A 27,993-nucleotide genomic window follows, 5' to 3' on the forward strand; every position below is an offset into this window, starting at 1 on the left:
TGGGTGACTGTGTTCCGCTTCACTTTCTGGGGTATTTGTATTTACTACAACTGTATCTGACGCTTGAGGGTGGTAGCCAGCGCCACTCAGACTACACGGGGAGAAGGGGACCTTCTTTTTCAACCCCCGGGGCATGACGCGAACATCTACAGCCTGTCATGAGCGGTCAACCGGCGGGAAACCCTCATATGCTACCTTGGCATCAAGGCTGCCAGAACCGAGGCCCTCGCTAAGCTTTCGCGCGATCATAGGGTTTGGAAATGAGGGGCTCGTTAGGAAATGCAGAAAGAAATGCCGGCAGTCTACAACGCCAAAGAAGGCATAGGGGAAGGTTAGGCAATTTTTTTTACCGTTAGTGACGTTACATTATTATTAATTTTTATTAATTACGTGATAAAAGAAAAACACGCACCCAGAGTGGGGACCGAACCCTCGCCTTTCGATTAGATCTCGAATGCTTTACCAATTCGGCTATCTGGGCGACTGTGTTCCGCTTCACTTTCTGGGGTATTTATATTTACTACAACTGTATCTGACGCTTGAGGGTGGTAGCCAGCGCCACTCAGACTACACGGGGAGAAGGGGACCTTCTTTTTCAACCCCCGGGGCGTGACGCGAACGTCTACAGCCTGTCATGAGCGGTCAACCGGCGGGAAACCCTCTTATGCTACCTTGGCATCAAGGCTGCCAGAACCGAGGCCCTCGCTAAGCTTTCGTGCGATAATAGGGTTTGAAAATGAGGGGCTCATTACGAAATACAGAAAGAAATGCCGGCAGTCTACAACGCCAAAGAAGGCATAGGGGAAGGTTAGACAATTTTTTTACCGTTAGTGACGTTACATTATTATTAATTTTTATTAATTACGTGATAAAGAAAGAAAGAAAAACACGCGCCCAGAGTGGGGACCGAACCAACACCTTTCGATTAGATCTCGAATGCTTTACCAATTCGGCTATCTGGGCGACTGTGTTCCGCTTCACTGTCTGGGGTATTTATATTTACTACAACTGTATCTGACGCTTGAGGGTGGTAGCCAGCGCCACTCAGACTACACGGGGAGAAGGGGACCTTCTTTTTCAACCCCCGGGGCGTGACGCGAACGTCTACAGCCTGTCATGAGCGGTCAACCGGCGGGAAACCCTCTTATGCTACCTTGGCATCAAGGCTGCCAGAACCGAGGCCCTCGCTTAAGCTTTCGTGCGATAATAGGGTTTGGAAATGAGGGGCTCGTTAGGAAATACAGAAAGAAATGCCGGCAGTCTACAATGCCAAAGAAGGCATAGGGGAAGGTTAGACAATTTTTTTACCGTTAGTGACGTTACATTATTATTAATTTTTATTAATTACGTGATTAAGAAAGAAAGAAAAACTTGCGCCCAGAGTGGGGACCGAACCCATGCCTTTCGATTAGATCTCGAATGGCTTACCAATTCGGCTATCTGGGTGACTGTGTTCCGCTTCACTTTCTGGGGTATTTATAAATACTACAACTGTATCTGACGCTTGAGGGTGGTAGCCAGCGCCACTCAGACTACACGGGGAGAAGGGGACCTTCTTTTTCAACCCCCGGGGCGTGACGCGAACGTCTACAGCCTGTCATGAGCGGTCAACCGGCGGGAAATCCTCTTATGCTACCTTGGCATCTAGGCTGCCAGAACCGAGGCCCTCGCTAAGCTTTCGCGCGATAATAGGGTTTGGAAATGTTAGGAAATACAGAAAGAAATGCCGGCAGTCTACAACACCAAAGAAGGCATAGGGGAAGGTTAAACAATTTAAAGCCGTTAGTGACGTTTCATTATTATTAATTTTTAATAATTACGTGATAAAGAAAGAAAGAAAAACACGCGCCCCGAGTGGGGACCGAATCCACGCCTTTCGATTAGATCTCGAATGCCTTACCAATTCGGCTATCTGGGCCACTGTGTTCCGCTTCACTTTCTGGGGTATTTATATTTACTACAACTGTATCTGACGCTTGAGGGTGGTAGCCAGCGCCACTCAGACTACGCGGGGAGAAGGGGACCTTCTTTTTCAACCCCCGGGGCGTGACGCGAACGTCTACAGCCTGTCATGAGCGGTCAACCGGCGGGAAACCCTCTTATGCTACCTTGGCATCAAGGCTGCCAGAACCGAGGCCCTCGCTAAGCTTTCGCGCGATAATAGGGTTTGGAAATGAGGGGCTCGTTAGGAAATACAGAAAGAAATGCCGGCAGTCTACAACGCCAAAGAAGGCATAGGGGAAGGTTAGACAATTTTTTTTACCGTTAGTGACGTTACATTATTATTAATTTTTATTAATTACGTGATAAAGAAAGAAAGAAAAACACGCGCCCAGAGTGGGGACCGAACCCACGCCTTTCGATTAGATCTCGAATGCCTTACCAATTCGGCTATCTGGGCGACTGTGTTCCGCTTCACTTTCTGGGGTATTTATATTTACTACAACTGTATCTGACGCTTGAGGGTGGTAGCCAGCGCCACTCAGACTACACGGTGAGAAGGGGACCTTCTTTTTCAACCCCCGGGGTGTGACGCGAACGTCTACAGCCTGTCATGAGCGGTCAACCGGCGGGAAAACCTCTTATGCTACCTTGGCATCAAGGCTGCCAGAACCGAGGCCCTCGCTAAGCTTTCGCGCGATAATAGGGTTTGGAAATGAGGGGCTCGTTAGGAAATACAGAAAGAAATGCCGGCAGTCTACAACGCCAAAGAAGGCATAGGGGAAGGTTAGACAATTTTTTTTACCGTTAGTGACGTTACATTATTATTAATTTTTATTAATTACGTGATAAAAAAAGAAAGAAAAACACGCGCCCAGAGTGGGGACCGAACCCTCGCCTTTCGATTAGATCTCGAATTCTTTACCAATTCGGCTATCTGGGCGACTGTGTTCCGCTTCACTTTCTGCGGTATTTATATTTACTACAACTGTATCTGACGCTTGAGGGTGGTAGCCAGCGCCACTCAGACTACACGGGGAGAAGGAGACCTTCTTTTTCAACCCCAGGGGCGTGACGCGAACGTCTACAGCCTGTCATGAGCGGTCAACCGGCGGGAAACCCTCTTATGCTACCTTGGCATCAAGGCTGCCAGAACCGAGGCCCTCGCTAAGCTTTCGCGCGATAATAGGGTTTGGAAATGAGGGGCTCGTTAGGAAATACAGAAAGAAATGCCGGCAGTCTACAACCGCAAAAAAGGCATAGCGGAAGGTTAGACAATTTTTTTTACCGTTAGTGACGTTACATTAGTATTAATTTTTATTAATTACGTGATAAAGAAAGAAAGAAAAACACGCGCCTAGAGTGGGGACCGAATCCACGCCTTTCGATTAGATCTCGAATGCCTTACCAATTCGGCTATCTGGGCGACTGTGTTCCGCTTCACTTTCTGGGGTATTTATATTTACTACAACTGTATCTGACGCTTGAGGGTGGTAGACAGCGCCACTCAGACTACACGGGGAGAAGGGGACCTTCTTTTTCAGCCCCCGGGGCGTGACGCGAACGTCTACAGCCTGTCATGAGCGGTCAACCGGCGGGAAACCCTCTTATGCTACCTTGGCATCAAGGCTGCCAGAACCGAGGCCCTCGCTAAGCTTTCGCGCGATAATAGGGTTTGGAAATGAGGGGCTCGTTAGGAAATACAGAAAGAAATGCCGGCAGTCTACAATGCCAAAGAAGGCATAGGGGAAGGTTAGACAATTTTTTTTACCGTTAGTGACGTTACATTATTATTAATTTTTATTAATTACGTGATTAAGAAAGAAAGAAAAACACGCGCCCAGAGTGGGGACCGAACCCATGCCTTTCGATTAGATCTCGAATGGCTTACCAATTCGGCTATCTGGGTGACTGTGTTCCGCTTCACTTTCTGGGGTATTTATAAATACTACAACTGTATCTGACGCTTGAGGGTGGTAGCCAGCGCCACTCAGACTACACGGGGAGAAGGGGACCTTCTTTTTCAACCCCCGGGGCGTGACGCGAACGTCTACAGCCTGTCATGAGCGGTCAACCGGCGGGAAATCCTCTTATGCTACCTTGGCATCAAGGCTGCCAGAACCGAGGCCCTCGCTAAGCTTTCGCGCGATAATAGGGTTTGGAAATGTTAGGAAATACAGAAAGAAATGCCGGCAGTCTACAACACCAAAGAAGGCATAGGGGAAGGTTAAACAATTTAAAACCGTTAGTGACGTTTCATTATTATTAATTTTTAATAATTACGTGATAAAGAAAGAAAGAAAAACACGCGCCCCGAGTGGGGACCGAATCCACGCCTTTCGATTAGATCTCGAATGCCTTACCAATTCGGCTATCTGGGCGACTGTGTTCCGCTTCACTTTCTGGGGTATTTATATTTACTACAACTGTATCTGACGCTTGAGGGTGGTAGCCAGCGCCACTCAGACTACACGGGGAGAAGGGGACCTTCTTTTTCAACCCCCGGGGCGTGACGCGAACGTCTACAGCCTGTCATGAGCGGTCAACCGGCGGGAAACCCTCTTATGCTACCTTGGCATCAAGGCTGCCAGAACCGAGGCCCTCGCTAAGCTTTCGCGCGATAATAGGGTTTGGAAATGAGGGGCTCGTTAGGAAATACAGAAAGAAATGCCGGCAGTCTACAACGCCAAAGAAGGCATAGGGGAAGGTTAGACAATTTTTTTTACCGTTAGTGACGTTACATTATTATTAATTTTTATTAATTACGTGATAAAGAAAGAAAGAAAAACACGCGCCCAGAGTGGGGACCGAACCCACGCCTTTCGATTAGATCTCGAATGCCTTACCAATTCGGCTATCTGGGCGACTGTGTTCCGCTTCACTTTCTGGGGTATTTATATTTACTACAACTGTATCTGACGCTTGAGGGTGGTAGCCAGCGCCACTCAGACTACACGGTGAGAAGGGGACCTTCTTTTTCAACCCCCGGGGCGTGACGCGAACGTCTACAGCCTGTCATGAGCGGTCAACCGGCGGGAAAACCTCTTATGCTACCTTGGCATCAAGGCTGCCAGAACCGAGGCCCTCGCTAAGCTTTCGCGCGATAATAGGGTTTGGAAATGAGGGGCTCGTTAGGAAATACAGAAAGAAATGCCGGCAGTCTACAACGCCAAAGAAGGCATAGGGGAAGGTTAGACAATTTTTTTTACCGTTAGTGACGTTACATTATTATTAATTTTTATTAATTACGTGATAAAAAAAGAAAGAAAAACACGCGCCCAGAGTGGGGACCGAACCCTCGCCTTTCGATTAGATCTCGAATTCTTTACCAATTCGGCTATCTGGGCGACTGTGTTCCGCTTCACTTTCTGGGGTATTTATATTTACTACAACTGTATCTGACGCTTGAGGGTGGTAGCCAGCGCCACTCAGACTACACGGGGAGAAGGAGACCTTCTTTTTCAACCCCAGGGGCGTGACGCGAACGTCTACAGCCTGTCATGAGCGGTCAACCGGCGGGAAACCCTCTTATGCTACCTTGGCATCAAGGCTGCCAGAACCGAGGCCCTCGCTGAGCTTTCGCGCGATAATAGGGTTTGGAAATGAGGGGCTCGTTAGGAAATACAGAAAGAAATGCCGGCAGTCTACAACACCAAAAAAGGCATAGGGGAAGGTTAAACAATTTTTTTTACCGTTAGTGACGTTACATTATTATTAATTTTTATTAATTACGTGATAAAGAAAGAAAGAAAAACACGCGCCCAGAGTAGGGACCGAATCCACGCCTTTCGATTAGATCTCGAATGCCTTACCAATTCAGCTATCTGGGCGACTGTGTTCCGCTTCCCTTTCTGGGGTATTTATATTTACTAAAACTGTATCTGACGCTTGAGGGTGGTAGCCAGCGCCACTCAGACTACACGGGGAGAAGGGGACCTTCTTTTTCAACCCCCGGGGCGTGACGCGAACGTCTACAGCCTGTCATGAGCGGTCAACCGGAGGGAAACCCTCTTATGCTACCTTGGCATCAAGGCTGCCAGAACCGAGGCCCTCGCTAAGCTTTCGCGCGATAATAGGGTTTGGAAATGAGGGGCTCGTTAGGAAATACAGAAAGAAATGCCGGCAGTCTACAACGCCAAAGAAGGCATAGGGGAAGGTTAGACAATTTTTTTTACCGTTAGTGACGTTACATTATTATTAATTTTTATTAATTACGTGATAAAGAAAGAAAGAAAAACACGCGCCCAGAGTGGGGACCGAACCCACGCCTTTCGATTAGATCTCGAATGCCTTACCAATTCGGCTATCTGGGTGACTGTGTTCCGCTTCACTTTCTGGGGTATTTGTATTTGCTACAACTGTATCTGACGCTTGAGGGTGGTAGCCAGCGCCACTCAGACTACACGGGGAGAAGGGGACCTTCTTTTTCAACCCCCGGGGCATGACGCGAACATCTACAGCCTGTCATGAGCGGTCAACCGGCGGGAAACCCTCATATGCTACCTTGCCATCAAGGCTGCCAGAACCGAGGCCCTCGCTAAGCTTTCGCGCGATAATAGGGTTTGGAAATGAGGGGCTCGTTAGGAAATACAGAAAGAAATGCCGGCAGTCTACAACGCCAAAGAAGGCATAGGGGAAGGTTAGGCAATTTTTTTTACCGTTAGTGACGTTACATTATTATTAATTTTTATTAATTACGTGATAAAAGAAAAACACGCACCCAGAGTGGGGACCGAACCCTCGCCTTTCGATTAGATCTCGAATGCTTTACCAATTCGGCTATCTGGGCGACTGTGTTCCGCTTCACTTTCTGGGGTATTTATATTTACTACAACTGTATCTGACGCTTGAGGGTGGTAGCCAGCGCCACTCAGACTACACGGGGAGAAGGGGACCTTCTTTTTCAACCCCCGGGGCGTGACGCGAACGTCTACAGCCTGTCATGAGCGGTCAACCGGCGGGAAACCCTCTTATGCTACTTTGGCATCAAGGCTGCCAGAACCGAGGCCCTCGCTAAGCTTTCGTGCGATAATAGGGTTTGGAAATGAGGGGCTCGATAGGAAATACAGAAAGAAATGCCGGCAGTCTACAATGCCAAAGAAGGCATAGGGGAAGGTTAGACAATTTTTTTTACCGTTAGTGACGTTACATTATTATTAATTTTTATTAATTACGTGATTAAGAAAGAAAGAAAAACTTGCGCCCAGAGTGGGGACCGAACCCATGCCTTTCGATTAGATCTCGAATGGCTTACCAATTCGGCTATCTGGGTGACTGTGTTCCGCTTCACTTTCTGGGGTATTTATAAATACTACAACTGTATCTGACGCTTGAGGGTGGTAGCCAGCGCCACTCAGACTACACGGGGAGAAGGGGACCTTCTTTTTCAACCCCCGGGGCGTGACGCGAACGTCTACAGCCTGTCATGAGCGGTCAACCGGCGGGAAATCCTCTTATGCTACCTTGGCATCAAGGCTGCCAGAACCGAGGCCCTCGCTAAGCTTTCGCGCGATAATAGGGTTTGCAAATGAGGGGCTCGTTAGGAAATACAGAAAGAAATGCCGGCAGTCTACAACGCCAAAGAAGGCATAGGGGAAGGTTAGACAATTTTTTTTACCGTTAGTGACGTTACATTATTATTAATTTTTATTAATTACGTGATAAAGAAAGAAAAAAAAAACACGCGCCCAGAGTGGGGACCGAACCCACGCCTTTCGATTAGATCTCGAATGCCTTACCAATTCGGCTATCTGGGCGACTGTGTTCCGCTTCACTTTCTGGGGTATTTATATTTACTACAACTGTATCTGACGCTTGAGGGTGGTAGCCAGCGCCACTCAGACTACACGGGGAGAAGGGGACCTTCTTTTTCAACCCCCGGGGCGTGACGCGAACGTCTACAGCCTGTCATGAGCGGTCAACCGGCGGGAACTCCTTTTATGCTACCTTGGCATCAAGGCTGCCAGAACCGAGGCCCTCGCTAAGCTTTCGCGCGATAATAGGGTTTGGAAATGAGGGGCTCGTTAGGAAATACAGAAAGAAATGCCGGCAGTCTACAACGCCAAAGAAGGCATAGGGGAAGGTTAAACAATTTTTTTTACCGTTAGTGACGTTACATTATTATTAATTTTTATTAATTACGTGATAAAGAAAGAAAGAAAAACACGCGCCCAGAGTGGGGACCGAACCAACACCTTTCGATTAGATCTCGAATGCTTTACCAATTCGGCTATCTGGGCGACTGTGTTCCGCTTCACTGTCTGGGGTATTTATATTTACTACAACTGTATCTGACGCTTGAGGGTGGTAGCCAGCGCCACTCAGACTACACGGGGAGAAGGGGACCTTCTTTTTCAACCCCCGGGGCGTGACGCGAACGTCTACAGCCTGTCATGAGCGGTCAACCGGCGGGAAACCCTCTTATGCTACCTTGGCATCAAGGCTGCCAGAACCGAGGCCCTCGCTAAGCTTTCGTGCGATAATAGGGTTTGGAAATGAGGGGCTCGTTAGGAAATACAGAATGAAATGCCGGCAGTCTACAACCGCAAACAAGGCATAGCGGAAGGTTAGACAATTTTTTTTACCGTTAGTGACGTTACATTATTATTAATTTTTATAATTACGTGATAAAGAAAGAAAGAAAAACACGCGCCTAGAGTGGGGACCGAATCCACGCCTTTCGATTAGATCTCGAATGCCTTACCAATTCGGCTATCTGGGCGACTGTGTTCCGCTTCACTTTCTGGGGTATTTATATTTACTACAACTGTATCTGACGCTTGAGGGTGGTAGCCAGCGCCACTCAGACTACACGGGGAGAAGGGGACCTTCTTTTTCAACCCCCGGGGCGTGACGCGAACGTCTACAGCCTGTCATGAGCGGTCAACCGGCGGGAAACCCTCTTATGCTACCTTGGCATCAAGGCTGCCAGAACCGAGGCCCTCGCTAAGCTTTCGCGCGATAATAGGGTTTGGAAATGAGGGGCTCGTTAGGAAATACAGAAAGAATGCCGGCAGTCTACAACGCCAAAGAAGGCATAGGGGAAGGTTAGACAATTTTTTTTACCGTTAGTGACGTTACATTATTATTAATTTTTATTAATTACGTGATAAAGAAAGAAAAAAAAACACGCGCCCAGAGTGGGGACCGAACCCACGCCTTTCAATTAGATCTCGAATGCCTTACCAATTCGGCTATCTGGGCGACTGTGTTCCGCTTCACTTTCTGGGGTATTTATATTTACTACAACTGTATCTGACGCTTGAGGGTGGTAGCCAGCGCCACTCAGACTACACGGGGAGAAGGGGACCTTCTTTTTCAACCCCCGGGGCGTGACGCGAACGTCTACAGCCTGTCATGAGCGGTCAACCGGCGGGAAAACCTCGTATGCTACCTTGGCATCAAGGCTGCCAGAACCGAGGCCCTCGCTAAGCTTTCGCGCGATAATAGGGTTTGGAAATGAGGGGCTCGTTAGGAAATACAGAAAGAAATGCCGGCAGTCTACAACGCCAAAGAAGGCATACGGGAAGGTTAGACAATTTTTTTTACTGTTAGTGACGTTACATTATTATTAATTTTTATTAATTACGTGATAAAAAAAGAAAGAAAAACACGCGCCCAGAGTGGGGACCGAACCCTCGCATTTCGATTAGATCTCGAATTCTTTACCAATTCGGCTATCTGGGCGACTGTGTTCCGCTTCACTTTCTGGGGTATTTATATTTACTACAACTGTATCTGACGCTTGAGGGTGGTAGCCAGCGCCACTCAGACTACACGGGGAGAAGGAGACCTTCTTTTTCAACCCCAGGGGCGTGACGCGAACGTCTACAGCCTGTCATGAGCGGTCAACCGGCGGGAAACCCTCTTATGCTACCTTGGCATCAAGGCTGCCAGAACCGAGGCCCTCGCTAAGCTTTCGCGCGATAATAGGGTTTGGAAATGAGGGGCTCGTTAGGAAATACAGAAAGAAATGCCGGCAGTCTACAACACCAAAAAAGGCATAGGGGAAGGTTAAACAATTTTTTTTACCGTTAGGGACGTTACATTATTATTAATTTTTATTAATTACGTGATAAAGAAAGAAAGAAAAACACGCGCCCAGAGTAGGGACCGAATCCACGCCTTTCGATTAGATCTCGAATTCTTTACCAATTCGGCTATCTGGGCGACTGTGTTCCGCTTCACTTTCTGGGGTATTTATATTTACTACAACTGTATCTGACGCTTGAGGGTGGTAGCCAGTGCTACTCAGACTACACGGGGAGAAGGAGACCTTCTTTTTCAACCCCAGGGGCGTGACGCGAACGTCTACAGCCTGTCATGAGCGGTCAACCGGCGGGAAACCCTCTTATGCTACCTTGGCATCAAGGCTGCCAGAACCGAGGCCCTCGCTAAGCTTTCGCGCGATAATAGGGTTTGGAAATGAGGGGCTCGTTAGGAAATACAGAAAGAAATGCCGGCAGTCTACAACACCAAAAAAGGCATAGGGGAAGGTTAAACAATTTTTTTTACCGTTAGGGACGTTACATTATTATTAATTTTTATTAATTACGTGATAAAGAAAGAAAGAAAAACACGCGCCCAGAGTAGGGACCGAATCCACGCCTTTCGATTAGATCTCGAATGCCTTACCAATTCGGCTCTCTGGGCGACTGTGTTCCGCTTCACTTTCTGGGGTATTTATATTCACTACAACTGTATCTGACGCTTGAGGGTGGTAGCCAGCGCCACTCAGACTACACGGGGAGAAGGGGACCTTCTTTTTCAACCCCCGGGGCGTGACGCGAACGTCTACAGCCTGTCATGAGCGGTCAACCGGAGGGAAACCCTCTTATGCTACCTTGGCATCAAGGCTGCCAGAACCGAGGCCCTCGCTAAGCTTTCGCGCGATAATAGGGTTTGGAAATGAGGGGCTCGTTAGGAAATACAGAAAGAAATGCCGGCAGTCTACAACACCCAAGAAGGCATAGGGGAAGGTTAAACAATTTTTTTACCGTTAGTGACGTTACATTATTATTAATTTTTATTAATTACGTGATAAAGAAAGAAAGAAAAACACGCTCCCAGAGTGGGGACCGAATCCACACCTTTCGATTAGATCTCAAATGCCTTACCATTCGGCTATCTGGGCGACTGTGTTCCGCTTCACTTTCTGGGGTATTTATATTTACTACAACTGTATCTGACGCTTGAGGGTGGTAGCCTGCGCCACTCAGACTACACGGGGAGAAGGGGACCTTCTTTTTCAACCCCCGGGGCGTGACGCGAACGTCTACAGCCTTTCATGAGCGGTCAACCGGCGGGAAACCCTCTTATGCTACCTTGGCATCAAGGCTGCCAGAACCGAGGCCCTCGCTAAGCTTTCGCGCGATAATAGGATTTGGAAATGAGGGGCTCGTTAGGAAATACAGAAAGAAATGCCGGCACTCTACAACGCCAAAGAAGGCATAGGGGAAGGTTACACGATTTTTTTTACCGTTAGTGACGTTACATTATTATTAATTTTTATTAATTACGTGATAAAGAAAGAAAGAAAAACACGCGCCCAGAGTGGGGACCGAATCCACGCCTTTCGATTAAATCTCGAATGCCTTACCAATTCGGCTATCTGGGCGACTGTGTTCCACTTCACTTTCTGGGGTATTTATATTTACTACAACTGTATCTGACGCTTGAGGGTGGTAGCCAGCGCAACTCAGACTACACGGGGAGAAGGGGACCTTCTTTTTCAACCCCCGGGGCGTGACGCGAACGTCTACAGCCTGTCATGAGCGGTCAACCGGCGGGAAACCCTCTTATGCTACCTTGGCATCAAGGCTGCCAGAACCGAGGCCCTCGCTAAGCTTTCGCGCGATAATAGGGTTTGGAAATGAGGGGCTCGTTAGAAAATACAGAAAGAAATGCCGGCAGTCTACAACGCCAAAGAAGGCATAGGGGAAGGTTAGACAATTTTCTTTACCGTTAGTGACGTTACATTATTATTAATTTTTATTAATTACGTGATAAAGAAAGAAAGAAAAACACGTGCCCAGAGTGGGGACCGAACCAACGCCTTTCGATTAGATCTCGAATGCTTTACCAATTCGGCTATCTGGGCGACTGTGTTCCGCTTCACTGTCTGGGGTATTTATATTTACTACAACTGTATCTGACGCTTGAGGGTGGTAGCCAGCGCCAACTCAGACTACACGGGGAGAAGGGGACCTTCTTTTTCAACCCCCGGGGCGTGACGCGAACGTCTACAGCCTGTCATGAGCGGTCAACCGGCGGGAAACCCTCTTATGCTACCTTGGCATCAAGGCTGCCAGAACCGAGGCCCTCCCTAAGCGTTCGCGCGATAATAGGGTTTGGAAATGAGGGGCTCGTTAGGAAATACAGAAAGAAATGCCGGCAGTCTACAACCGCAAACAAGGCATAGGGGAAGGTTAGACAATTTTTTTTACCGTTAGTGACGTTACATTATTATTAATTTTTATTAATTACGTGATAAAGAAAGAAAGAAAAACACGCGCCTAGAGTGGGGACCGAATCAACGCCTTTCGATTAGATCTCGAATGCCTTACCAATTCGGCTATCTGGGCGACTGTGTTCCGCTTCACTTTCTGGGGTATTTATATTTACTACAACTGTATCTGACGCTTGAGGGTGGTAGCCAGCGCCACTCAGACTACACGGGGAGAAGGGGACCTTCTTTTTCAACCCCCGGGGTGTGACGCGAACGTCTACAGCCTGTCATGAGCGGTCAACCGGCGGGAAACCCTCTTATGCTACCTTGGCATCAAGGCTGCCAGAACCGAGGCCCTCGCTAAGCTTTCGCGCGATAATAGGGTTTGGAAATGAGGGGCTCGTTAGGAAATACAGAAAGAAATGCCGGCAGTCTACAACGCCAAAGAAGGCATAGGGGAAGGTTAGACAATTTTTTTACCGTTAGTGACGTTACATTATTATTAATTTTTATTAATTACGTGATAAAGAAAGAAAGAAAAACACGCGCCCAGAGTGGGGACCGAACCAACACCTTTCGATTAGATCTCGAATGCTTTAGCAATTCGGCTATCTGGGCGACTGTGTTCCGCTTCACTGTCTGGGGTATTTATATTTACTCAAACTGTATCTGACGCTTCAGGGTGGTAGCCAGCGCCACTCAGACTACACGGGGAGAAGGGGACCTTCTTTTTCAACCCCCGGGGCGTGACGCGAACGTCTACAGCCTGTCATGAGCGGTCAACCGGCGGGAAACCCTCTTATGCTACCTTGGCATCAAGGCTGCCAGAACCGAGGCCCTCGCTAAGCTTTCGTGCGATAAAAGGTTTGGAAATGAGGGGCTCGTTAGGAAATACAGAAAGAAATGCCGGCAGTCTACAACCGCAAACAAGGCATAGCGGAAGGTTAGACAATTTTTTTTACCGTTAGTGACGTTACATTATTATTAATTTTTATTAATTACGTGATAAAGAAAGAAAGAAAAACACGCGCCTAGAGTGGGGACCGAATCCACGCCTTTCGATTACATCTCGAATGCCTTACCAATTCGGCTATCTGGGCGACTGTGTTCCGCTTCCCTTTCTGGGGTATTTATATTTACTACAACTGTATCTGACGCTTGAGGGTGGTAGACAGCGCCACTCAGACTACACGGGGAGAAGGGGACCTTCTTTTTCAACCCCCGGGGCGTGACGCGAACGAACGTCTACAGCCTGTCATGAGCGGTCAACCGGCGGGAAACCCTCTTATGCTACCTTGGCATCAAGGCTGCCAGAACCGAGGCCCTCGCTAAGCTTTCGCGCGATAATAGGGTTTGGAAATGAGGGGCTCGTTAGGAAATACAGAAAGAAATGCCGGCAGTCTACAACACCAAAAAAGGCATAGGGGAAGGTTAAACAATTTTTTTTACCGTTAGTGACGTTACATTATTATTAATTTTTATTAATTACGTGATAAAGAAAGAAAGAAAAACACGCGCCCAGAGTAGGGACCGAATCCACGCCTTTCGATTAGATCTCGAATGCCTTACCAATTCGGCTATCTGGGCGACTGTGTTCCGCTTCACTTTCTGGGGTATTTATATTCACTACAACTGTATCTGACGCTTGAGGGTGGTAGCCAGCGCCACTCAGGCTACACGGGGAGAAGGGGACCTTCTTTTTCAACCCCCGGGGCGTGACGCGAACGTCTACAGCCTGTCATGAGCGGTCAACCGGAGGGAAACCCTCTTATGCTACCTTGGCATCAAGGCTGCCAGAACCGAGGCCCTCGCTAAGCTTTCGCGCGATAATAGGGTTTGGAAATGAGGGGCTCGTTAGGAAATACAGAAAGAAATGCCGGCAGTCTACAACACCCAAGAAGGCATAGGGGAAGGTTAAAAAATTTTTTTACCGTTAGTGACGTTACATTATTATTAATTTTTATTAATTACGTGATAAAGAAAGAAAGAAAAACACGCTCCCAGAGTGGGGACCGAATCCACACCTTTCGATTAGATCTCAAATGCCTTACCATTCGGCTATCTGGGCGACTGTGTTCCACTTCACTTTCTGGGGTATTTATATTTACTACAACTGTATCTGACGCTTGAGGGTGGTAGCCTGCGCCACTCAGACTACACGGGGAGAAGGGGACCTTCTTTTTCAACCCCCGGGGCGTGACGCGAACGTCTACAGCCTTTCATGAGCGGTCAACCGGCGGGAAACCCTCTTATGCTACCTTGGCATCAAGGCTGCCAGAACCGAGGCCCTCGCTAAGCTTTCGCGCGATAATAGGATTTGGAAATGAGGGGCTCGTTAGGAAATACAGAAAGAAATGCCGGCAGTCTACAACACCCAAGAAGGCATAGGGGAAGGTTAAACAATTTTTTTACCGTTAGTGACGTTACATTATTATTAATTTTTATTAATTACGTGATAAAGAAAGAAAGAAAAACACGCTCCCAGAGTGGGGACCGAATCCACACCTTTCGATTAGATCTCAAATGCCTTACCATTCGGCTATCTGGGCGACTGTGTTCCGCTTCACTTTCTGGGGTATTTATATTTACTACAACTGTATCTGACGCTTGAGGGTGGTAGCCTGCGCCACTCAGACTACACGGGGAGAAGGGGACCTTCTTTTTCAACCCCCGGGGCGTGACGCGAACGTCTACAGCCTTTCATGAGCGGTCAACCGGCGGGAAACCCTCTTATGCTACCTTGGCATCAAGGCTGCCAGAACCGAGGCCCTCGCTAAGCTTTCGCGCGATAATAGGATTTGGAAATGAGGGGCTCGTTAGGAAATACAGAAAGAAATGCCGGCACTCTACAACGCCAAAGAAGGCATAGGGGAAGGTTACACGATTTTTTTTACCGTTAGTGACGTTACATTATTATTAATTTTTATTAATTACGTGATAAAGAAAGAAAGAAAAACACGCGCCCAGAGTGGGGACCGAATCCACGCCTTTCGATTAAATCTCGAATGCCTTACCAATTCGGCTATCTGGGCGACTGTGTTCCACTTCACTTTCTGGGGTATTTATATTTACTACAACTGTATCTGACGCTTGAGGGTGGTAGCCAGCGCAACTCAGACTACACGGGGAGAAGGGGACCTTCTTTTTCAACCCCCGGGGCGTGACGCGAACGTCTACAGCCTGTCATGAGCGGTCAACCGGCGGGAAACCCTCTTATGCTACCTTGGCATCAAGGCTGCCAGAACCGAGGCCCTCGCTAAGCTTTCGCGCGATAATAGGGTTTGGAAATGAGGGGCTCGTTAGAAAATACAGAAAGAAATGCCGGCAGTCTACAACGCCAAAGAAGGCATAGGGGAAGGTTAGACAATTTTCTTTACCGTTAGTGACGTTACATTATTATTAATTTTTATTAATTACGTGATAAAGAAAGAAAGAAAAACACGTGCCCAGAGTGGGGACCGAACCAACGCCTTTCGATTAGATCTCGAATGCTTTACCAATTCGGCTATCTGGGCGACTGTGTTCCGCTTCACTGTCTGGGGTATTTATATTTACTACAACTGTATCTGACGCTTGAGGGTGGTAGCCAGCGCCAACTCAGACTACACGGGGAGAAGGGGACCTTCTTTTTCAACCCCCGGGGCGTGACGCGAACGTCTACAGCCTGTCATGAGCGGTCAACCGGCGGGAAACCCTCTTATGCTACCTTGGCATCAAGGCTGCCAGAACCGAGGCCCTCCCTAAGCGTTCGCGCGATAATAGGGTTTGGAAATGAGGGGCTCGTTAGGAAATACAGAAAGAAATGCCGGCAGTCTACAACCGCAAACAAGGCATAGGGGAAGGTTAGACAATTTTTTTTACCGTTAGTGACGTTACATTATTATTAATTTTTATTAATTACGTGATAAAGAAAGAAAGAAAAACACGCGCCTAGAGTGGGGACCGAATCAACGCCTTTCGATTAGATCTCGAATGCCTTACCAATTCGGCTATCTGGGCGACTGTGTTCCGCTTCACTTTCTGGGGTATTTATATTTACTACAACTGTATCTGACGCTTGAGGGTGGTAGCCAGCGCCACTCAGACTACACGGGGAGAAGGGGACCTTCTTTTTCAACCCCCGGGGTGTGACGCGAACGTCTACAGCCTGTCATGAGCGGTCAACCGGCGGGAAACCCTCTTATGCTACCTTGGCATCAAGGCTGCCAGAACCGAGGCCCTCGCTAAGCTTTCGCGCGATAATAGGGTTTGGAAATGAGGGGCTCGTTAGGAAATACAGAAAGAAATGCCGGCAGTCTACAACGCCAAAGAAGGCATAGGGGAAGGTTAGACAATTTTTTTTACCGTTAGTGACGTTACATTATTATTAATTTTTATTAATTACGTGATAAAGAAAGAAAGAAAAACACGCGCCCAGAGTGGGGACCGAACCAACACCTTTCGATTAGATCTCGAATGCTTTAGCAATTCGGCTATCTGGGCGACTGTGTTCCGCTTCACTGTCTGGGGTATTTATATTTACTCAAACTGTATCTGACGCTTCAGGGTGGTAGCCAGCGCCACTCAGACTACACGGGGAGAAGGGGACCTTCTTTTTCAACCCCCGGGGCGTGACGCGAACGTCTACAGCCTGTCATGAGCGGTCAACCGGCGGGAAACCCTCTTATGCTACCTTGGCATCAAGGCTGCCAGAACCGAGGCCCTCGCTAAGCTTTCGTGCGATAAAAGGTTTGGAAATGAGGGGCTCGTTAGGAAATACAGAAAGAAATGCCGGCAGTCTACAACCGCAAACAAGGCATAGCGGAAGGTTAGACAATTTTTTTTACCGTTAGTGACGTTACATTATTATTAATTTTTATTAATTACGTGATAAAGAAAGAAAGAAAAACACGCGCCTAGAGTGGGGACCGAATCCACGCCTTTCGATTACATCTCGAATGCCTTACCAATTCGGCTATCTGGGCGACTGTGTTCCGCTTCCCTTTCTGGGGTATTTATATTTACTACAACTGTATCTGACGCTTGAGGGTGGTAGACAGCGCCACTCAGACTACACGGGGAGAAGGGGACCTTCTTTTTCAACCCCCGGGGCGTGACGCGAACGAACGTCTACAGCCTGTCATGAGCGGTCAACCGGCGGGAAACCCTCTTATGCTACCTTGGCATCAAGGCTGCCAGAACCGAGGCCCTCGCTAAGCTTTCGCGCGATAATAGGGTTTGGAAATGAGGGGCTCGTTAGGAAATACAGAAAGAAATGCCGGCAGTCTACAACACCAAAAAAGGCATAGGGGAAGGTTAAACAATTTTTTTTACCGTTAGTGACGTTACATTATTATTAATTTTTATTAATTACGTGATAAAGAAAGAAAGAAAAACACGCGCCCAGAGTAGGGACCGAATCCACGCCTTTCGATTAGATCTCGAATGCCTTACCAATTCGGCTATCTGGGCGACTGTGTTCCGCTTCACTTTCTGGGGTATTTATATTCACTACAACTGTATCTGACGCTTGAGGGTGGTAGCCAGCGCCACTCAGGCTACACGGGGAGAAGGGGACCTTCTTTTTCAACCCCCGGGGCGTGACGCGAACGTCTACAGCCTGTCATGAGCGGTCAACCGGAGGGAAACCCTCTTATGCTACCTTGGCATCAAGGCTGCCAGAACCGAGGCCCTCGCTAAGCTTTCGCGCGATAATAGGGTTTGGAAATGAGGGGCTCGTTAGGAAATACAGAAAGAAATGCCGGCAGTCTACAACACCCAAGAAGGCATAGGGGAAGGTTAAACAATTTTTTTACCGTTAGTGACGTTACATTATTATTAATTTTTATTAATTACGTGATAAAGAAAGAAAGAAAAACACGCTCCCAGAGTGGGGACCGAATCCACACCTTTCGATTAGATCTCAAATGCCTTACCATTCGGCTATCTGGGCGACTGTGTTCCACTTCACTTTCTGGGGTATTTATATTTACTACAACTGTATCTGACGCTTGAGGGTGGTAGCCTGCGCCACTCAGACTACACGGGGAGAAGGGGACCTTCTTTTTCAACCCCCGGGGCGTGACGCGAACGTCTACAGCCTTTCATGAGCGGTCAACCGGCGGGAAACCCTCTTATGCTACCTTGGCATCAAGGCTGCCAGAACCGAGGCCCTCGCTAAGCTTTCGCGCGATAATAGGATTTGGAAATGAGGGGCTCGTTAGGAAATACAGAAAGAAATGCCGGCACTCTACAACGCCAAAGAAGGCATAGGGGAAGGTTACACGATTTTTTTTACCGTTAGTGACGTTACATTATTATTAATTTTTATTAATTACGTGATAAAGAAAGAAAGAAAAACACGCGCCCAGAGTGGGGACCGAATCCACGCCTTTCGATTAAATCTCGAATGCCTTACCAATTCGGCTATCTGGGCGACTGTGTTCCACTTCACTTTCTGGGGTATTTATATTTACTACAACTGTATCTGACGCTTGAGGGTGGTAGCCAGCGCAACTCAGACTACACGGGGAGAAGGGGACCTTCTTTTTCAACCCCCGGGGCGTGACGCGAACGTCTACAGCCTGTCATGAGCGGTCAACCGGCGGGAAACCCTCTTATGCTACCTTGGCATCAAGGCTGCCAGAACCGAGGCCCTCGCTAAGCTTTCGCGCGATAATAGGGTTTGGAAATGAGGGGCTCGTTAGAAAATACAGAAAGAAATGCCGGCAGTCTACAACGCCAAAGAAGGCATAGGGGAAGGTTAGACAATTTTCTTTACCGTTAGTGACGTTACATTATTATTAATTTTTATTAATTACGTGATAAAGAAAGAAAGAAAAACACGTGCCCAGAGTGGGGACCGAACCAACGCCTTTCGATTAGATCTCGAATGCTTTACCAATTCGGCTATCTGGGCGACTGTGTTCCGCTTCACTGTCTGGGGTATTTATATTTACTACAACTGTATCTGACGCTTGAGGGTGGTAGCCAGCGCCAACTCAGACTACACGGGGAGAAGGGGACCTTCTTTTTCAACCCCCGGGGCGTGACGCGAACGTCTACAGCCTGTCATGAGCGGTCAACCGGCGGGAAACCCTCTTATGCTACCTTGGCATCAAGGCTGCCAGAACCGAGGCCCTCCCTAAGCGTTCGCGCGATAATAGGGTTTGGAAATGAGGGGCTCGTTAGGAAATACAGAAAGAAATGCCGGCAGTCTACAACCGCAAACAAGGCATAGGGGAAGGTTAGACAATTTTTTTTACCGTTAGTGACGTTACATTATTATTAATTTTTATTAATTACGTGATAAAGAAAGAAAGAAAAACACGCGCCTAGAGTGGGGACCGAATCCACGCCTTTCGATTAGATCTCGAATGCCTTACCAATTCGGCTATCTGGGCGACTGTGTTCCGCTTCACTTTCTGGGGTATTTATATATACTACAACTGTATCTGACGCTTGAGGGTGGTAGCCAGCGCAACTCAGACTACACGGGGAGAAGGGGACCTTCTTTTTCAACCCCCGGGGTGTGACGCGAACGTCTACAGCCTGTCATGAGCGGTCAACCGGCGGGAAACCCTCTTATGCTACCTTGGCATCAAGGCTGCCAGAACCGAGGCCCTCGCTAAGCTTTCGCGCGATAATAGGGTTTGGAAATGAGGGGCTCGTTAGGAAATACAGAAAGAAATGCCGGCAGTCTACAACGCCAAAGAAGGCATAGGGGAAGGTTAGACAATTTTTTTTACCGTTAGTGACGTTACATTATTATTAATTTTTATTAATTACGTGATAAAGAAAGAAAGAAAAACACGCGCCCAGAGTGGGGACCGAACCAACACCTTTCGATTAGATCTCGAATGCTTTAGCAATTCGGCTATCTGGGCGACTGTGTTCCGCTTCACTGTCTGGGGTATTTATATTTACTACAACTGTATCTGACGCTTCAGGGTGGTAGCCAGCGCCACTCAGACTACACGGGGAGAAGGGGACCTTCTTTTTCAACCCCCGGGGCGTGACGCGAACGTCTACAGCCTGTCATGAGCGGTCAACCGGCGGGAAACCCTCTTATGCTACCTTGGCATCAAGGCTGCCAGAACCGAGGCCCTCGCTAAGCTTTCGTGCGATAAAACGTTTGGAAATGAGGGGCTCGTTAGGAAATACAGAAAGAAATGCCGGCAGTCTACAACCGCAAACAAGGCATAGCGGAAGGTTAGACAATTTTTTTTACCATTAGTGACGTTACATTATTATTAATTTTTATTAATTACGTGATAAAGAAAGAAAGAAAAACACGCGCCTAGAGTGGGGACCGAATCCACGCCTTTCGATTACATCTCGAATGCCTTACCAATTCGGCTATCTGGGCGACTGTGTTCCGCTTCCCTTTCTGGGGTATTTATATTTACTACAACTGTATCTGACGCTTGAGGGTGGTAGACAGCGCCACTCAGACTACACGGGGAGAAGGGGACCTTCTTTTTCAACCCCCGGGGCGTGACGCGAACGAACGTCTACAGCCTGTCATGAGCGGTCAACCGGCGGGAAACCCTCTTATGCTACCTTGGCATCAAGGCTGCCAGAACCGAGGCCCTCGCTAAGCTTTCGCGCGATAATAGGGTTTGGAAATGAGGGGCTCGTTAGGAAATACAGAAAGAAATGCCGGCAGTCTACAACGCCAAAGAAGGCATAGGGGAAGGTTAAACAATTTTTTTTACCGTTAGTGACATTACATTATTATTAATTTTTATTAATTACGTGATAAAGAAAGAAAGAAAAACACGCGCCCAGAGTAGGGACCGAACCCACGCCTTTCGATTAGATCTCGAATGCCTTAACAATTCGGCTGTCTGGGCGACTGTGTTCTGCTTCACTTTCTGGGGTATTTATATTTACTACAACTGTATCTGACGCTTGAGGGTGGTAGCCAGCGCCACTCAGACTACACGGGGAGAAGGGGACCTTCTATTTCAACCCCCGGGGCGTGACGCGAACGTCTACAGCCTGTCATGAGCGGTCAACCGGCGGGAAACCCTCTTATGCTACCTTGGCATCAAGGCTGCCAGAACCGAGGCCCTCGCTAAGCTTTCGCGCGATAATAGGGTTTGGAAATGAGGGGCTCGTTAGGAAATACAGAAAGAAATGCCGGTCGTCTACAACGCCAAAGGCATAGGGGAAGGTTAGACAATTTTTTTTACCGTTAGTGACGTTACATTATTATTAATTTTTATTAAATACGTGATAAAGAAAGAAAGAAAAACACGCGCCTAGAGTGGGGACCGAACCCACGCCTTTCGATTAGATCTCGAATGCCTTACCAATTCGGCTATCTGGGCGACTGTGTTCTGCTTCACTTTCTGGGGTATTTATATTTACTACAACTGTATCTGACGCTTGAGGGTGGTAGCCAGCGCCACTCAGACGACACGGGGAGAAGGGGACCTTCTTTTTCAACCCCCGGGGCGTGACGCGAACGTCTACAGCCTGTCATGAGCGGTCAACCGGCGGAAAACCCACTTATGCTACCTTGGCATCAAGGCTGCCAGAACCGAGGCCCTCGCTAAGCTTTCGCGCGATAATAGGGTTTGGAAAAGAGAGGCTCGTTAGGAAATACAGAAAGAAATGCCGGCAGTCTACAACGCTAAAGGCATAGGGGAAGGTTAGACAATTTTTTTTACCGTTGGTGACGTTACATTATTATTAATTTTTATTAATTACGTGAAAAGAAAGGAAGAAAAACACGCGCCCAGAGTGGGGACCGAACCCACGCCTTTCGATCATATCTCGAATGCTTTACCAATTCGGCTATCTGGGCGACTGTGTTCCGCTTCACTTTCTGGGGTATTTATATATACTACAACTTTATCTGACGCTTGAGGGTGGTTGCCAGCGCCACTCAGACTACACGGGGAGAAGGGGACCTTCTTTTTCAACCCCCGGGGCGTGACGCGAACGTCTACAGCCTGTCATGAGCGGTCAACCGGCGGGAAACCCTCTTATGCTACCTTGGCATCAAGGCTGCCAGAACCGAGGCCCTCGCTAAGCTTTCGCGCGATAATAGGGTTTGGAAATGAGGGGCTCGTTAGGAAATACAGAAAGAAATGCCGGCAGTCTACAACACCCAAGAAGGCATAGGGGAAGGTTAAACAATTTTTTTACCGTTAGTGACGTTACATTATTATTAATTTTTATTAATTACGTGATAAAGAAAGAAAGAAAAACACGCTCCCAGAGTGGGGACCGAATCCACACCTTTCGATTAGATCTCAAATGCCTTACCATTCGGCTATCTGGGCGACTGTGTTCCGCTTCACTTTCTGGGGTATTTATATTTACTACAACTGTATCTGACGCTTGAGGGTGGTAGCCTGCGCCACTCAGACTACACGGGGAGAAGGGGACCTTCTTTTTCAACCCCCGGGGCGTGACGCGAACGTCTACAGCCTTTCATGAGCGGTCAACCGGCGGGAAACCCTCTTATGCTACCTTGGCATCAAGGCTGCCAGAACCGAGGCCCTCGCTAAGCTTTCGCGCGATAATAGGATTTGGAAATGAGGGGCTCGTTAGGAAATACAGAAAGAAATGCCGGCACTCTACAACGCCAAAGAAGGCATAGGGCAAGGTTACACGATTTTTTTTACCGTTAGTGACGTTACATTATTATTAATTTTTATTAATTACGTGATAAAGAAAGAAAGAAAAACGCGCCCAGAGTGGGGACCGAATCCACGCCTTTCGATTAAATCCCGAATGCCTTACCAATTCGGCTATCTGGGCGACTGTGTTCCACTTCACTTTCTGGGGTATTTATATTTACTACAACTGTATCTGACGCTTGAGGGTGGTAGCCAGCGGAACTCAGACTACACGGGGAGAAGGGGACCTTTTTCAACCCCCGGGGCGTGACGCGAACGTCTACAGCCTGTCATGAGCGGTCAACCGGCGGGAAACCCTCTTATGCTACCTTGGCATCAAGGCTGCCAGAACCGAGGCCCTCGCTAAGCTTTCGTGCGATAAAAGGTTTGGAAATGAGGGGCTCGTTAGGAAATACAGAAAGAAATGCCGGCAGTCTACAACCGCAAACAAGGCATAGCGGAAGGTTAGACAATTTTTTTTACCGTTAGAGACGTTACATTATTATTAATTTTTATTAATTACGTGATAAAGAAAGAAAGAAAAACACGCGCCTAGAGTGGGGACCGAATCCACGCCTTTCGATTAGATCTCGAATGCCTTACCAATTCGGCTATCTGGGCGACTGTGTTCCGCTTCCCTTTCTGGGGTATTTATATTTACTACAACTGTATCTGACGCTTGAGGGTGGTAGACAGCGCCACTCAGACTACACGGGGAGAAGGGGACCTTCTTTTTCAACCCCCGGGGCGTGACGCGAACGAACGTCTACAGCCTGTCATGAGCGGTCAACCGGCGGGAAACCCTCTTATGCCACCTTGGCATCAAGGCTGCCAGAACCGAGGCCCTCGCTAAGCTTTCGCGCGATAATAGGGTTTGGAAATGAGGGGCTCGTTAGGAAATACAGAAAGAAATGCCGGCAGTCTACAACGCCAAAGAAGGCATAGGGGAAGGTTAGACAATTTTTTTTACCGTTAGTGACATTACATTATTATTAATTTTTAATAATTACGTGATTAAGAAAGAAAGAAAAACGCGCCCAGAGTGGGGACCGAACCCATGCCTTTCGATTAGATCTCGAATGGCTTACCAATTCGGCTATCTGGGTGACTGTGTTCCGCTTCACTTTCTGGGGTATTTATATTTACTACAACTGTATCTGACGCTTGAGGGTGGTAGCCAGCGCCACTCATACTACACGGGGAGAAGGGGACCTTCTTTTTCAACCCCCGGGGCGTGACGCGAACGTCTACAGCCTGTCATGAGCGGTCAACCGGCGGGAAATCCTCTTATGCTACCTTGGCATCAAGGCTGCCAGAACCGAGACCCTCGCTAAGCTTTCGCGCGATAATAGGGTTTGGAAATGAGGGGCTCGTTAGGAAATACAGAAAGAAATGCCGGCAGTCTACAACGCCAAAGGAGGCATATGGGAAGGTTAGACAATTTTTTTTACCATTAGTGACATTACATTATTATTAATTTTTATTAATTACGTGATAAAGAAAGAAAGAAAAACACGCGCCCAGAGTAGGGACCGAACCCACGCCTTTCGATTAGATCTCGAATGTCTTAACAATTCGGCTGTCTGGGCGACTGTGTTCTGCTTCACTTTCTGGGGTATTTATATTTACTACAACTGTATCTGACGCTTGAGGGTGGTAGCCAGCGCCACTCAGACTACACGGGGAGAAGGGGACCTTCTATTTCAACCCCCGGGGCGTGACGCGAACGTCTACAGCCTGTCATGAGCGGTCAACCGGCGGGAAACCCTCTTATGCTACCTTGGCATCAAGGCTGCCAGAACCGAGGCCCTCGCTAAGCTTTCGCGCGATAATAGGCTTTGGAAATGAGGGGCTCGTTAGGAAATACCGAAAGAAATGCCGGTCGTATACAACGCTAAAGGCATAGGGGAAGGTTAGACAATTTTTTTTACCGTTAGTGACGTTACATTATTATTAATTTTTATTAATTACGTGAAAAGAAAGAAAGAAAAACACGCGCCCAGAGTGGGGACCGAACCCACGCCTTTCGATCATATCTCGAATGCTTTACCAATTCGGCTATCTGGGCGACTGTGTTCCGCTTCACTTTCTGGGGTATTTATATATACTACAACTTTATCTGACGCTTGAGGGTGGTTGCCAGCGCCACTCAGACTACACGGGGAGAAGGGGACCTTCTTTTTCAACCCCCGGGGCGTGACGCGAACGTCTACAGCCTGTCATGAGCGGTCAACCGGCGGGAAACCCTCTTATGCTACCTTGGCATCAAGGCTGCCAGAACCGAGGCCCTCGCTAAGCTTTCGCGCGATAATAGGGTTTGGAAATGAGGGGCTCGTTAGGAAATACAGAAAGAAACGCCGGCAGTCTACAACACCCAAGAAGGCATAGGGGAAGGTTAAACAATTTTTTTGCCGTTAGTGACGTTACATTATTATTAATTTTTATTAATTACGTGATAAAGAAAGAAAGAAAAACACGCTCCCAGAGTGGGGACCGAATCCACACCTTTCGATTAGATCTCAAATGCCTTACCAATTCGGCTATCTGGGCGACTGTGTTCCGCTTCACTTTCTGGGGTATTTATATTTACTACAACTGTATCTGACGCTTGAGGGTGGTAGCCTGCGCCACTCAGACTACACGGGGAGAAGGGGACCTTCTTTTTCAACCCCCGGGGCGTGACGCGAACGTCTACAGCCTTTCATGAGCGGTCAACCGGCGGGAAACCCTCTTATGCTACCTTGGCATCAAGGCTGCCAGAACCGAGGCCCTCGCTAAGCTTTCGCCGGATAATAGGATTTGGAAATGAGGGGCTCGTTAGGAAATACAGAAAGAAATGCCGGCACTCTACAACGCCAAAGAAGGCATAGGGGAAGGTTACACGATTTTTTTTACCGTTAGTGACGTTACATTATTATTAATTTTTATTAATTACGTGATAAATAAAGAAAGAAAAACACGCGCCCAGAGTGGGGACCGAATCCACGCCTTTCGATTAAATCTCGAATGCCTTACCAATTCGGCTATCTGGGCGACTGTGTTCCACTTCACTTTCTGGGGTATTTATATTTACTACAACTGTATCTGACGCTTGAGGGTGGTAGCCAGCGCAACTCAGACTACACGGGGAGAAGGGGACCTTCTTTTTCAACCCCCGGGGCGTGACGCGAACGTCTACAGCCTGTCATGAGCGGTCAACCGGCGGGAAATACTCTTATGCTACCTTGGCATCAAGGCTGCCAGAACCGAGGCCCTCGCTAAGGTTTCGCGCGATAATAGGGTTTGGAAATGAGGGGCTCGTTAGAAAATACAGAAAGAAATGCCGGCAGTCTACAACGCCAAAGAAGGCATAGGGGAAGGTTAGACAATTTTCTTTACCGTTAGTGACGTTACATTATTATTAATTTTTATTAATTACGTGATAAAGAAAGAAAGAAAAACACGCGCCCAGAGTGGGGACCGAACCAACGCCTTTCGATTAGATCTCGAATGCTTTACCAATTCGGCTATCTGGGCGACTGTGTTCCGCTTCACTGTCTGGGGTATTTATATTTACTACAACTGAATCTGACGCTTGAGGGTGGTAGCCAGCGCCAACTCAGACTACACGGGGAAAAGTGGACCTTCTTTTTCAACCCCCGGGGCGTGACGCGAACGTCTACAGCCTGCCATGAGCGGTCAACCGGCGGGAAACCCTCTTATGCTACCTTGGCATCAAGGCTGCCAGAACCGAGGCCCTCCCTAAGCTTTCGCGCGATAATAGGGTTTGGAAATGAGGGGCTCGTTAGGAAATACAGAAAGAAATGCCGGCAGTCTACAACCGCAAACAAGGCATAGGGGAAGGTTAGACAATTTTTTTTACCGTTAGTGACGTTACATTATTATTAATTTTTAATAATTACGTGATAAAGAAAGAAAGAAAAACACGCGCCTAGAGTGGGGACCGAATCCACGCCTTTCGATTAGATCTCGAATGCCTTACCAATTCGGCTATCTGGGCGACTGTGTTCCGCTTCACTTTCTGGGGTATTTATATTTACTACAACTGTATCTGACGCTTGAGGGTGGTAGCCAGCGCCGCTCAGACTACACGGGGAGAAAGGGGACCTTCTTTTTCAACCCCCGGGGTGTGACGCGAACGTCTACAGCCTGTCATGAGCGGTCAACCGGCGGGAAACCCTCTTATGCTACCTTGGCATCAAGGCTGCCAGAACCGAGGCCCTCCCTAAGCTTTCGCGCGATAATAGGGTTTGGAAATGAGGGGCTCGTTAGGAAATACAGAAAGAAATGCCGGCAGTCTACAACCGCAAACAAGGCATAGGGGAAGGTTAGACAATTTTTTTTACCGTTAGTGACGTTACATTATTATTAATTTTTAATAATTACGTGATAAAGAAAGAAAGAAAAACACGCGCCTAGAGTGGGGACCGAATCCACGCCTTTCGATTAGATCTCGAATGCCTTACCAATTCGGCTATCTGGGCGACTGTGTTCCGCTTCACTTTCTGGGGTATTTATATTTACTACAACTGTATCTGACGCTTGAGGGTGGTAGCCAGCGCCACTCATACTACACGGGGAGAAGGGGACCTTCTTTTTCAACCCCCGGGGCGTGACGCGAACGTCTACAGCCTGTCATGAGCGGTCAACCGGCGGGAAATCCTCTTATGCTACCTTGGCATCAAGGCTGCCAGAACCGAGGCCCTCGCTAAGCTTTCGCGAGATAATAGGGTTTGGAAATGAGGGGCTCGTTAGGAAATACAGAAAGAAATGCCGGCAGTCTACAACGCCAAAGGAGGCATATGGGAAGGTTAGACAATTTTTTTTACCATTAGTGACATTACATTATTATTAATTTTTATTAATTACGTGATAAAGAAAGAAAGAAAAACACGCGCCCAGAGTAGGGACCGAACCCACGCCTTTCGATTAGATCTCGAATGCCTTAACAATTCGGCTGTCTGGGCGACTGTGTTCTGCTTCACTTTCTGG

At 47.9% G+C, this 27,993-nt stretch overlaps 6 non-coding genes across 6 annotated transcripts; all 6 read right to left on the minus strand.

The window, feature by feature from the left end:
* Positions 1-11,485: 11,485 nt before the first annotated feature.
* On the minus strand, positions 11,486-11,557 carry Trnak-uuu (transfer RNA lysine (anticodon UUU)). Its single transcript has one exon. It is a non-coding gene; the product is annotated as a tRNA-Lys (tRNA).
* Positions 11,558-15,348: 3,791 nt separating this feature from the next.
* On the minus strand, positions 15,349-15,420 carry Trnak-uuu (transfer RNA lysine (anticodon UUU)). Its single transcript has one exon. It is a non-coding gene; the product is annotated as a tRNA-Lys (tRNA).
* A 3,311-nt stretch (positions 15,421-18,731) lies between these two features.
* Positions 18,732-18,803, minus strand: Trnak-uuu (transfer RNA lysine (anticodon UUU)). The gene has a single exon. It is a non-coding gene; the product is annotated as a tRNA-Lys (tRNA).
* Positions 18,804-22,109: 3,306 nt separating this feature from the next.
* Positions 22,110-22,181, minus strand: Trnai-uau (transfer RNA isoleucine (anticodon UAU)). Its single transcript has one exon. It is a non-coding gene; the product is annotated as a tRNA-Ile (tRNA).
* A 2,816-nt stretch (positions 22,182-24,997) lies between these two features.
* Positions 24,998-25,069, minus strand: Trnai-uau (transfer RNA isoleucine (anticodon UAU)). The gene has a single exon. It is a non-coding gene; the product is annotated as a tRNA-Ile (tRNA).
* An 893-nt stretch (positions 25,070-25,962) lies between these two features.
* Positions 25,963-26,034, minus strand: Trnak-uuu (transfer RNA lysine (anticodon UUU)). The gene has a single exon. It is a non-coding gene; the product is annotated as a tRNA-Lys (tRNA).
* Between the last annotated feature and the right edge of the window lie 1,959 nt (positions 26,035-27,993).

The sequence above is a fragment of the Haemaphysalis longicornis genome, unplaced genomic scaffold (assembly GCF_048455015.1).
Source record: "Haemaphysalis longicornis isolate Haplotype H1 unplaced genomic scaffold, Haemaphysalis longicornis Haplotype H1 scaffold_13, whole genome shotgun sequence".
NCBI classification, from domain to species: Eukaryota; Metazoa; Arthropoda; class Arachnida; order Ixodida; family Ixodidae; genus Haemaphysalis; species Haemaphysalis longicornis.